The 11,815-nt window shown below is 47.9% G+C and overlaps 1 long non-coding RNA gene across 1 annotated transcript; it reads right to left on the bottom strand.

Moving 5' to 3' along the window:
* Positions 1–2,286: 2,286 nt before the first annotated feature.
* On the bottom strand, positions 2,287–2,651 carry LOC135983265 (uncharacterized). Its single transcript, XR_010600859.1, has 2 exons — positions 2,520–2,651; positions 2,287–2,442 (listed from the first exon to the last, which is right to left on the bottom strand). It is a non-coding gene; the product is annotated as an uncharacterized LOC135983265 (long non-coding RNA).
* Positions 2,652–11,815: the final 9,164 nt, after the last annotated feature.

Raw genomic sequence — 11,815 nt, 5'->3', positions numbered from 1 at the left:
GTGCATATCCAAAATTCCTGCTGAATGACCTGCCCTGGGAGCTAGTTATCAGTGACCCAGGGCAGGGGCGGAAGGAGGGTGCAGGGGGTGGGAGGAGAGCCCAGGGCTGGGGCAGCAGGGGGTGGGGGTGGAGGGGGAGAGCCCAGGGCTGGGACGGCAGGGGGGTGTGGGGGGAGGGGGGAAGAGCCCAGGGCTGGGGTGGGGGCAGCCAAAATTTTTTTTGCTTGGGGCGACAAAAAACCTAGAGCCGGCCTTGGTGCTAGCCCTCATGAGTGAGTGAACAAGGTTTGTTTGACTGCATGGAAGAACTCTTAAGACTTTGACCAGACTAGGGTTTAAAGAGGATGTTTAGGTATTTGTTTCTAAACAGAACACTTGCATATGTCACGCTAATTCTTATGTTCCCTGCACTGCTTGCCGAGGGGGCCCTATTCAGGTTCCTAGGCCCTATGTTAATTTAGGAGTACAGGAGTTTAAAATATAGACCTGATTTCACAAGTTTAAGCTGTAGCTATGGATTTATTTATTTATTTATTTATTTATTTTTAAAATAATAAACCCAATACATTGGTGCATGTTGAGTTTGTGAATCACTAACTGACAAGCCTTAAATCTAATGAGTGTAAAAAGTATACAATTACAAGGTTAACAATATTCACTAAATTAAACTTATGAAAGAATTGAATATACTAATTTTCAGCAATTAGACCTGTCTCGTGATTTCTGCATTATTTTATCATGATTAAGCTAATTCAATGCATGTACAAGTCATTGATTGTTAAAATGCATATATGCAACAAAAGAATATTGTGTACTTTTTTGACAGTAATGCATCATCTTGATGTAGGGGAGACAGGGCTAGGGATTCTTGCCCAATTTTCACTGTTCAGAGGTTTGCCATTACAGTACCTGACTGCAACTCCAAAGGACAAATGAAGTCTGTACCAAGGCTTAAATTCAGCCAAAGCCAACCAGAGTGGAGCTCCGGTAAATACTTTTAAACCCGGGGGAGTCCTGGCGCCTCCTGTGGGCTTCTGCCCCAATCCCCGGGGCACCCCATGCGGCTTCTGCCCCGAGAGTTCGGGAAATACTTGGGGAGAATTTAAGCCCTGATCTGTATAGTTCCTATATGTCTCCTGCTTACTGGCTTATTGGTTCTTCTTCAAGTGCTTACCCATCTCGATTCCATTCTAAGTGTGCCCACATGCGCAGCCGTCGGAGATTTTTACCTTAGCAGTATCCGTAGGGTTGGTTTTGGTGCCCCCTTGAGTACCACATCCATGCGTCAGTATATTAGGTGCCGCCGGCCCTATGCCCTCACAGTTCCTTCTTACCACATGTGGTGGTTAGTCGCAGTGCTTTTCCCTTGCCTCACAAGGGCTAGCGGTTCTTCTACTTCAGTCTTCGCTGCAGGCGATCCTAGACTATCTTCTGCACCTCAAGCTCCAGGGGTTGTCCCTGTCATCAATCAAAGTCCACTTGGCCACTATTTCAGCCTTCCACCCTTTGCTCCAGGGCAGGTCATCTCATGACTTGACAATCCGATTTTTGAAAGGTCTGGAGTGTCTCTACTCCCGTCAGGGATCTTGTCCCTCCCTGTGTTGGGTTATGTCCATTTTGTATGTTTTGTATAATTTCAGGAACCCATATTGGTTCCCAAAATGGAGTTTGTGCCCATGTGACCCAGCTGATCACAGTTTTCCTGCCTTTTATTTCTCCTCAGAAGTGGTAAACAACTTCTGGATAACACTGGCTTTTACCACCTTTTCCACAGGGTTTCCCAGAAGGGGGTTTTCTCCTCCTTCTATGGGGTTTCCTGGGTTAGATAAGTCTGTCCTGAACACTGCTCGGGGCTGTTCATCCAAGTGACAACAAGGGACTGTCACCAGTAGAGTAGCTAGCAGGGTGCAGGGGAAGCAGCTGCTTCCCCCGCCTTTCCAAAAGCAGCTGGAGGAGCAAGGGGGGGCGCAGGCTGGCGGCCCGCAGCGCGGCCGGCAGCCATGGGGGGGGCGGCAGGTGTGGCTGGAGGAGCGGGGGGGCGCGGCCGGAGGAGCAAGGGGGTGCGCAGGCTGGTGGCCCGCAGCGCGGCCGGCAGCCATGGGAGGGAGGCGGGGGCAGTCGGAGGAGCGGGGGGGCACAGCATGGCGGCCGGCAGCCGCGGCTGGAGGAGCGAGGGGGCGGGCCATGGGGGTGGCACGGCAGGACCGGAGGAGCCATGGGGGGGAGGGGCGGTGCGGCCGGAGGAGGAGCCAAGGGGGGGGCCAGAGGAGGAGCAAAGGGGGGGCGCCTTTTTTATGTTTGCTCCCCCTCCTCTTAGAAGCTGGCTACGCCACTGACTGTCGTGGGTCTGACTTGGACTTACCTACCCATCCTAGTGGTAGAGGGGGGAGAGCGTTTTCTTTTCACAGCTCCGCCTCCACTTGGACATGCATTTGCCATCACCTGCAAGGAGAAGAGAAGGACAGATAGCCACATCCCACTTATCATCATTCATCAGCAGCTGCTGTCCCCTGACATACCATCTACTCTTCTTCAGACCCAGAAGAACATCAAAGGACTCCCTGGAGCTTCTCTCCGATGGCTTTTGACTAGCCGGATGATTGAGGTCCCAGGCAACAATCGAAGCTTAATCTATAGAAGAAGTATCAGAGGGGTATCCGTGTTAGTCTGGATCTGTAAAAAGCAACAGAGAGTCCTTTGGCACCTTTAAGACTAACAGATGTATTGGAGCATAAGCTTTCGTGGGTGAATACAGATGACCAGGTAGTGGCCCTGCAGATATCCTGAATCACCACTTGGGCCAGGAAGGCTGCTGACAAAGCCTGCACCCTAGTTGAGTGGGCAGTCATGGTCGCTGGTGGGGGCACCTTTGCCAGGTCATAGCAGTAATGGATGCAGGCCATGATCCAGGACGAAATCCTCTGTGCAGACACTGAGCGACCTTTCATCCTGTCTGCCACCGCAACAAACTGTGGTGACTTATGAAACGGCTTGGTCCTGTTGATGTAGAAGGCAAGTGCCCTCCTGATGTCCAAGGTGTGCAATTTGCGCTCCTCTTCTGATTTATGAGCCTTCAGAAAGAAAACAGGTAAGTATATGTCTTGGCCAATGACTTGTCAAGTCATGAGCGAAGACTAACCATGCGTCTGATGAAGTGGGTATTCACCCACAAAAGCTTATGCTCCAATACATCTGTTAGTCTTAAAAGTACCACAGGACTCTCTGTTGCTTTCTATAGCAGAAGGTTTCTATTGAGGGGTTTACTTACCTGTTTATAGGGTTTATTTTGGGGAATCACTGTATTGCATAATTTTACTGTTTACTCCCTCCTGTTCTTTGCCCTATTCACTGTACACCAATTCTTCAATACACTTTGAGTATGTCTACACTACGGGATTAATCCGAATTTATATAATTCGAATTTTGGAAACAGATTGTATAAAGTCGAATGTATGCGGCCACACTAAGCACATTAATTCGGTGGTGTGTGTCCATGTACCAGGGCTAGCGTCGATTTCTGGAGCACTGCACTGTGGGTAGCTATCCCATAGCTATCCCATAGTTCCCGCAGTCTCCTCCACCCATTGGAATTCTGGGTTGAGATCCCAATGCCTGATGGGGCCAAAAATATTGTTGCGGGTGGTTCTGGGTATATCCTCCCCCCTCTCCAGGGAAGCAACGGCAGACAACCGTTTCACGCCTTTTTCCTGGGTGCATACCACGGCAAGCATGAAGCCCGCTCAGCTCAAGACAGCAGTCATGAACATTGTAAACACCTCGCGCGTTATCGTGCAGTTTATGCTGAACCAGAACCTGCAAAACCAGGAGGCGAGGAGTAGGCTATTGCAGCGTGGCAGCGAGAGTGATGAGGATATGGACATGGAATTCTATCAAACTGCAGGACCCAGTGCTTTGGAGATCATGCTGTTAATGGGGCAGGTTATAGCCATGGAACGCCGATTCTGGGCCCTGGAAACAAGCACAGACTGGTGGGACCGCATAGTGTTGCAGGTGTGGGACTATTCCCAGTGGCTGCGAAACTTTTGCATGCGTAAGGGCACTTTCTTGGAACTTTGTGACTTGCTTTCCCCTGCCCTGAAGCGCCAGAATACAAAGATGAGAGCAGCCCTCACAGTTGAGAAGCGAGTGGCGATAGCCCTGTGGAAGCTTGCAACACCAGACAGCTACCGGTCAGTCGGGAATCAATTTGGAGTGGGCAAATCTACTGCGGGGGCTGCTGTGATGCAAGTAGCCAAAGCAATCACTGAGGTGCTGCTACGAAAGGTAGTGACTCTGGGAAATGTGCAGGTCATAGTGGATGGCTTTGCTGCAATGGGATTCCCTAACTGTGGTGGGGCGATAGATGGAACCCATATCCCTATCTTGGCACCGGAGCACCAGGGTACCCAGTACATAAACAGCAAGGGGTACTTTTCAATGGTGCTGCAAGCACTTGTGGATCACAAGGGATGTTTCACTAACATCAACGTGGGCTGGCCGGGAAGGGTTCATGATGCTCACGTCTTCAGGAACACTAATCTGTTTAAATGGCTGCAGCAAGGGACTTACTTCCTGGACCAGAAAATAACCGTTGGGGATGTTGAAATGCCAATAATTATTCTTGGGGACCCAGCCTACCCCTTAATGCCATGGCTCATGAAGCCATACACAGGCAGCCTGGATAGTAGTCAGGAGCTGTTCAACTACAGGCTGAGCAAGTGCAGAATTGCGGTAGAATGTGCATTTGGCCATTTAAAAGATCGCTGGTGATCGTTACTGACTCGCTCAGACCTCAGCCAAACCAATATCCCCATTGTTATTTCTGCTTGCTGTGTGCTCCACAATCTCTGTGAAAGTAAGGGGGAGACCTTTATGGTGGGATGGGAGGCTGAGGCAAATCGCCTGGCTGCTGATTACACGCAGCCAGACACCAGGGCGATTAGAAGAGCACACCAGGAAGCGCTGTGCATCAGAGAAGCTTTGAAAACCAGTTTCATGACTGGCCAGGCTACAGTGTGAAATTTCTGTTTGTTTCTCCTTTATGAAAACCCGCCCCCTTTATTGACTCATTCTCTGTAAGGAACCCACCCTCTCCCTTCCCCTAGCTTGCTTTCAAAGGAAATAAAGTCACTATCATTTAAAAATCATGTATTCTTTATTAATTGATTATAAACATAGGGAGAGAACCGACAAGGTAATCTGGGTGAGATTTGGGAGGAGGATAGGAGGGAAGTAAAAGGCCACTGAAAAAATTCAATATAATGACAGCCTTTTGGTTGGGCTGTCCACTGGGGTGGAGTGGGAGGGTGCACGGAGCCTCCCTCCCCCCCCCCCAATGTTCTTACACGTCTGGGTGAGGAGGATATGGAACATGGTGAGGGGGGAGGGAGGTTATACAGCGGCTGCAGCGGCAGTCTGTTATCCTGCTGCCATTCCTGAAGCTCCACCAGACACCAGAGCATATCCGTTTGATCACGCAGCAGCCCCAGCATTGCAGCCTGCCACCTCTCATCTCGAGCGTCCCTCATGACCTCACGTTCACTGGCATCTTTCCTAAATTGAGATACTGTGTCCTTCCACTCATTCAAATGACCTCTTTCATCGCGGGTGCATTCCATTATTTCCGTGAACATCTCGTCTCGCATCCTCTTTCTCCGCCGCCTTATCTGAGATAGCCTTCGGGATGGAGGAGGGAGGCTTGAAAAATTTGCAGCTGCTGGAGGGAGGCTTGAAAAAAAGGAGAGAAGTTTTTAAAATGATACATTTTACAGAACAATGCTTATACTCTTTCATGGTGAACAACACTATTCACATTGCATAGCACATGTGATTTCAGTACAAGGTCGCATTTTCCATCTTAATATTGAGTGCGTGTGGCTTTGGTGTTAGACATCACAGACGCAGGTCCGGGCAACAGAATTCAGCTTGCATGCGGCCATGGTAAGCCATTGTCTTTCGGCTTCTGCGCCCTCCTTTCCCACATACCAAGCAAAGCCCGTTGACTGCTGCGGTTTTCCTGTTAACCTTCAGCAGCAGAAAACAAACTAACCCCCCCCCATCCAATTCTCTGGGATGATCGCTTTATCCCTCCCCCCACCGTGTGGCTGGTATCAGGGAAGATCCCTGCAGAAACCAAACTAACCCCCCCCACCCCCGCTCCCGCCATGATTTATCTGGGATGATCGCTGTACCCCTCCCCCCACCGCGTGGCTGGTAACAGGGAAGATCCCTGCTAGCCAAACGTGAAAAGCTCAGGGCCAATTCCCCCCTCCCCGCCCCCGCGCTTGGCTAACTGCAGGGAAGGATTTCTTTTCAGCCACAGGCAAACAGCCCAGTAGGAACGGCCACCTCTCTCCCCTTAATTAAATTCCCATATTTCAACCAGGTTACCATGAGCAATATCACTCTCCTGAGGATTACACAGCGAGATAAAGAACGGATGTTGCTTGAATGCCAGCAAACACCGGGACCATACGCTGCCAGGCTTTGTAATGCAATGATACCAATTACTTGCTGCACTGCCCAGAAACCTTGTGGCAAAGCTTTTGGAGTACCTCCAGGAGAGCTTCATGGAGATGTCCCTGGAGGATTTCTGCTCCATCCCCAGACACGTTAACAGACTTTTCCAGTAGCTGTACTGGCCGTGAATGCATCCCAAGTCCTCAGGGCAAAGTAATCATTAAAAAACGCTTGTTTTAAAAGCAAGTTTTATATTTTAAAAGGTAAACTCACCTGAGGTCCCTTCCATGGGGTCATGGTCTTGGATATTGGCTTGGGAGGGTACTTCAGTCAGGCTGAGAAAAAGATCCTGGCTGTTGGGGAGAACGGAGTGCTGGGTGCTCTCCGCAAGCTCGTCGTCCTCCTCCTCCTCCTCCTCTTCCCCGTCCGCAGAATCCTCAGGTGTAGCTGATGAGATTATCCCCGCCTCGGAATCCATGGTCAGAGGTAGGGTAGTGGTGGCGGCCCCCCCTAGAACTGCATGCAGCTCGGCATAGAAGCGGCATGTCCGCGGCTCTGACCCGGAGCAACCATTTGCCTCCCTTGTTTTTTGATAGGCTTGTCTGAGCTCCTTGATTTCACGCGGCACTGATCTGAGTCCCTATTGTGGCCTCTCTCCATCATGCCCTTGGAGATTTTTTCAAAAGTTTTGGCATTTCGTCTTTTCGAACGAAGTTCTGCTAGCACTGAATCCTCTCCCCATATAGTGATCAGATCCAGTACCTCCCGTACGGTCCATGCTGGTGCTCTTTTTCGATTATCGGCCTGCATGGTTACCTGTGCTGATGAGCTGAGCTATCTGTGGTCACCTGTGCTCTCCACGCTGGGCAAACAGGAAATGAAATTCAAATGTTCACAGGGCTTTTCCTGTCTACCTGACCAGTGCATCCGAGTTCAGATTGCTGTCCAGAGCGGTCACAATGGTGCACTGTGGGACAGCTCCCGGAGGCCAATACCATCAAATTGCGGCCACACTAACCCTAATTCGAAATGACAATATCGATTTTGGCGCTACTCCGCCCGTCAGGGTGGAGTACAGAAATCGATTTAAAGAGCCCTTTATTTAGAAATAAATGGCTTCGTTGTGTGGACGGGTGCAGGGTTAATTCGATTTAACGCTGTTAAATCTGAATTAAAGTCATAGTCTAGACCAGGCCTTTATTTGTTTTTCACCTTATCCCAACTGACTCCTCGTTATTTGAGGTGGGAGGGACCCTCTATGGGAAAATCAAACCTACCAGTTGACAGATGCTGGACAGGGAGGGTCAAATCTAAGGAAACGGGAAGCATAGCCCCACATATATTTCTTTGTCTTTCTGTCCTTTCTTCTAACACCTGGGACCTCAATCTCATGCTGTCACGGCTCCTGGGTCCTCCCTTCGAGTCTCTAGCTTCCTGCTCCCTTCTCCTCCTCTCCTGGAAAGTTTATTTCCTGGTCATAATAATGTCCACATGTAGGCTCTCTGAGATCAGGGAGCTTATTTCAGAGCCACCCTATATAGTGTTCTACAAGGACAAGGTCCAACTGCGTCCGCTTCCAGTGTTCCTGCCCAAGGTAGTTTCATAGTTTCATATTGGCCAAGACATATACTTACCTGTCTTCTTTCTGAAGGCTCATAAATCGGAAGAGGAGAGCAAATTGCACACCCTGGACATCAGGAGGGCACTTGCCTTCTACATCGACAGGACCAAGCTGTTTCATAAGTCAACACAGTTTGTTACAGTGGCAGACAGGATGAAAGGTTGCTCAGTGTCTGCACAGAGGATTTCGTCCTGGATCATGGCCTGCATCCATAACTGCTATGACCTGGCAAAGGTGCCTCCACCGGCAACCGTGACTGCCTACTCAACTAGGGTGCAGGCTTTGTCAGCAGCCTTCCTGGCCCAGGTGGTGATTCAGGATATCTGCAGGGCCACTACCTGGTCATCTGTCCACACATTTACGTTTCATTATGCGCTCACCCAGCAAGTCCGAGACGATGCTGGGTTTGGCAGAGCAGTGTTGCAAGCTGCATGACCAAGCCCACCACCAGGGATACTGCTTGTGAATTACCTAGAATGGAATCGTCATGAGCAAGCACTCGAAGAAGAAGAAATGGTTACCTACCTTTATAACTATTGTTCTTCAAGATGTGTTGCTCATGTCTATTCCATTACCCACCCTCCTGCCCCTCTGTCAGAGTTGCTGGCAAGAAGGAACTAAGAGGGCATAGGGCTGGCGGAGCCTAATATACCAACGCATGAGCGCGGCACACCAGATGCTAAGGCTAAAATCTCCGACGGCCATGCACGTGGGCGAGCACCCACACCTAGAATGGAATTGACATGAGCAACACATCTCAAAGAACAACAGTTATGAAAGGTAGGTAACCTTTTTTTCTTACTGGTCTCATATCAATCCCTCACTATCAGATAGTAGCTTACTGTGTCCAAGGGAAATACTAACAGTTAAAGCCCCAATTTTGCATATTTTGTATGGGTAGGCCCCTGCTCCTACACGGAGCCCATTAAAGTTAATGGCAGTCTGTGCAAGCACCATTGCCCTGAATGGAGCAGTTTGCAAGATTGGAATGTAAGATTTCTGTAGCTTAAAATTTTTCTCTTTTAGATTTTCCCCCCATGTAAAAATTTAAAATTAAGAAAATAAACAATGTGAACCAGTCTTCTGCTGCTCAGCCTCCAGTCCTAAACTCCCAACATTTGGCATCATGAGGGGGACACTTCCTCTGTGCTGCACAAGGGCCTGTTGGAAATAGTGATGATTTTTGGTACAGGCGTCTTACAAAATGGTAGATATGTCCTTGAGAGAAACCACTAGATGCTTTTCACTTATTATAATGTAATGTGAATTTCACTGGCATTTTTTTTCCAAATAATTTGAAAGTAATATATACACTGGGGGAAATCTCTAGAGGCATGTCAAAAAAAACCCAACCTGTGTGTGTGGAGGAGGAGTGGTGCTCAGGGGATAAGAATAGTTGTTGTGTATTATCTCCTTCAAGAGAAGAATAAGGGCTTGTCTACACTTGAAATGCTGCAGTAGCACAGCTTCACCACTGCAGCTGTGCCACTGTAGCATGTCAGTGTAGATGCTGCCTATGTCAATAGGAGTTCTCCTGTCAGCATAGGTAATCCACCTCCCTGAGAGGCGCCTAGTGCACTAGAGGTTATGTTGACTTAACAATGTCGCTCAGGGGTGTAGATTCGCATACCCCTAAGCGATGTCGCTGGATTGACCTAACTTTTTAGTGTAGGCCAGGCCTCACTTATACATACAATCTTAACACAATAGAACTGGTATAGACATAACTTCGGCACACTCCCAAATAGTTGTGACATGCCTCTCACGTCATTAATAAGTACATCTATCCTGCAGTTGGGAATAGGCTTTGCAGCCCAGGTAGACAGGGACATGCTAGCTCTGCTTGAGCTAGAACACTAAAAATACCCTGTAGTCAGGTACCATTGGCAGCTGCTCAGGCTAGCTGCCTGAGTACAAACCCAGGGGGTCTGGGCAGGTTTTACTCAGGTGGCTAGCCCAAGCAGCTGCCCATGCTACCCCTGGCTACACTGGTATTTTTAGTGCACTATCTCAAGCAGAGCTAGCGCATATATGTCTACCCAAGCTGGGAAGCATGCTGCCAGCTTCAGTGTAGATGTAGAGGAATGATATGAAATAAAACAAACTTTTCTCACTTCTTGAATAAGCCATTTTTGTTCTGTCTTCTGACATAGGGTGTTCAGAGACAAGTAATATACGCAAGGTGTTATCAGGCAAAGGTGGTAAAGAACTGCATTTATGGGACTGTTATCTGTTAATTGACTTCTGGAACTATCAAAATTACTTAGGAAGTGTCTGAAACCCATATTGTGCCTGAGTGATATGTTGTACATTTCGATCACTTATTAGCTAAAAGACGCATGAAATCATGTACCCAGACAGCCCCCTGTTGGCTACAGTTTCGTGGAGGCTCCAGAAAATAATTCTAGTTTAATTCAGCATTCGCTTGCCTTCCCTAAGCTGCTTTTAGATTCACCTGTTTCAGATGGTCACAAATGAAAAAAACAAAACATTTTGTTTGTTGTACCATCTACAAATTTAGGCACGAACTTTGCCTCTTTTATCTCTAAGATAATACATGTAAAAAGTTGAGAGTTAGACACAAAGCCTTCTGTCAGTGCCTAGAAGGCTTAACTGAAGCTCAGTTCCAAGGTCCACAGTGTAGACTTGAGTGTTTGGTCCTTCTGGTACAAATTAAGACCACCTCATTAAAATATTAGACATGTATTCTATGACAGTGTACATTAGTCAGATATAATTTTGGGGAAGTATTACCACCCCCAAAATCCAAGGAAAACAAAAAACATAAAGAGTGGGGGGAGAATGTTTGAGAGTTCAAATTCGTCAAATATAAGCTTCAGCCTTATTTTCAGACTATTCTGATTAGGACACAGGGATCTCTACAGCAGCTTCTGCTTTTTAGCCAGTTAGAAGTCTGACACCTTCAGAAGTTCAGAATACATATATCATCAGCTCTCAATTTAATAAGATACAACACTACCAAGGAGACCCTTTTTTTTCTGTGTTGCTTCTTACCTCTTCTAAACTTCTTCCTTCTCTTTTGTGCAGGTTAGTTAAGCTTTTAAAACAGCTGTCCTTCTGAGCTGGCTGTTGTCCATTTGGATGCAAGTTACCAAACAGGTCCAGGCCTGGACTTTCAAAAGGGGCTAGTGATTTGGTGCCCAAGTTGAGACGCCTTTAAAGAGGCTTAATTTTTTGGGGAAGCAAATGTTCACTTTCTGAAAAGCAGATTGCTTAATGGGTTTCTCAAGCTGAGTACCTCAATACTGAGGCACACACAATCACTAGTCACAAATATTTAGACTTCAGTTCTTCTTTAAAGGGCTGTCTTGTAACTAGTATATCCATTTGGTACCCAAGGTGTGGCAAGCACTATACACACACCAGTCCTGCCCGGAAGGTTTAGTCACAAAGCTCTCTTGTGCCTAACAGGCACAGTTTACGTTGGGGCAGTGTGGAAGTCTATCACCCCAATGGAAGTTCCAGGAGGCCTCCTACTTCCAGGGGGACAAAGCCACATGATCCACGACTTGGGGACATCATCTTTTTGCTTCAGATGTGTTATAGGTTTTAAAAATGCTCATTGACTTAAATGGATGCAGTTAGGCAAATGCTGAGCACTTGAAAATCCCACCCATAAGCGAAGAAGCAAATTCTGTGTCCCCACCTAATAAAATTAAGTAGGCACATAGGGAACAGACCCCCTAAAGAGAGAGACACTGGTGTGATTGAGAC

This window comes from Chrysemys picta, chromosome 1 (genome assembly GCF_011386835.1).
Source record: "Chrysemys picta bellii isolate R12L10 chromosome 1, ASM1138683v2, whole genome shotgun sequence".
NCBI classification, from domain to species: Eukaryota; Metazoa; Chordata; order Testudines; family Emydidae; genus Chrysemys; species Chrysemys picta.
Note: the sequence above shows the minus strand (reverse complement) of the source record. Positions and strands in the feature narration are given on the sequence as shown.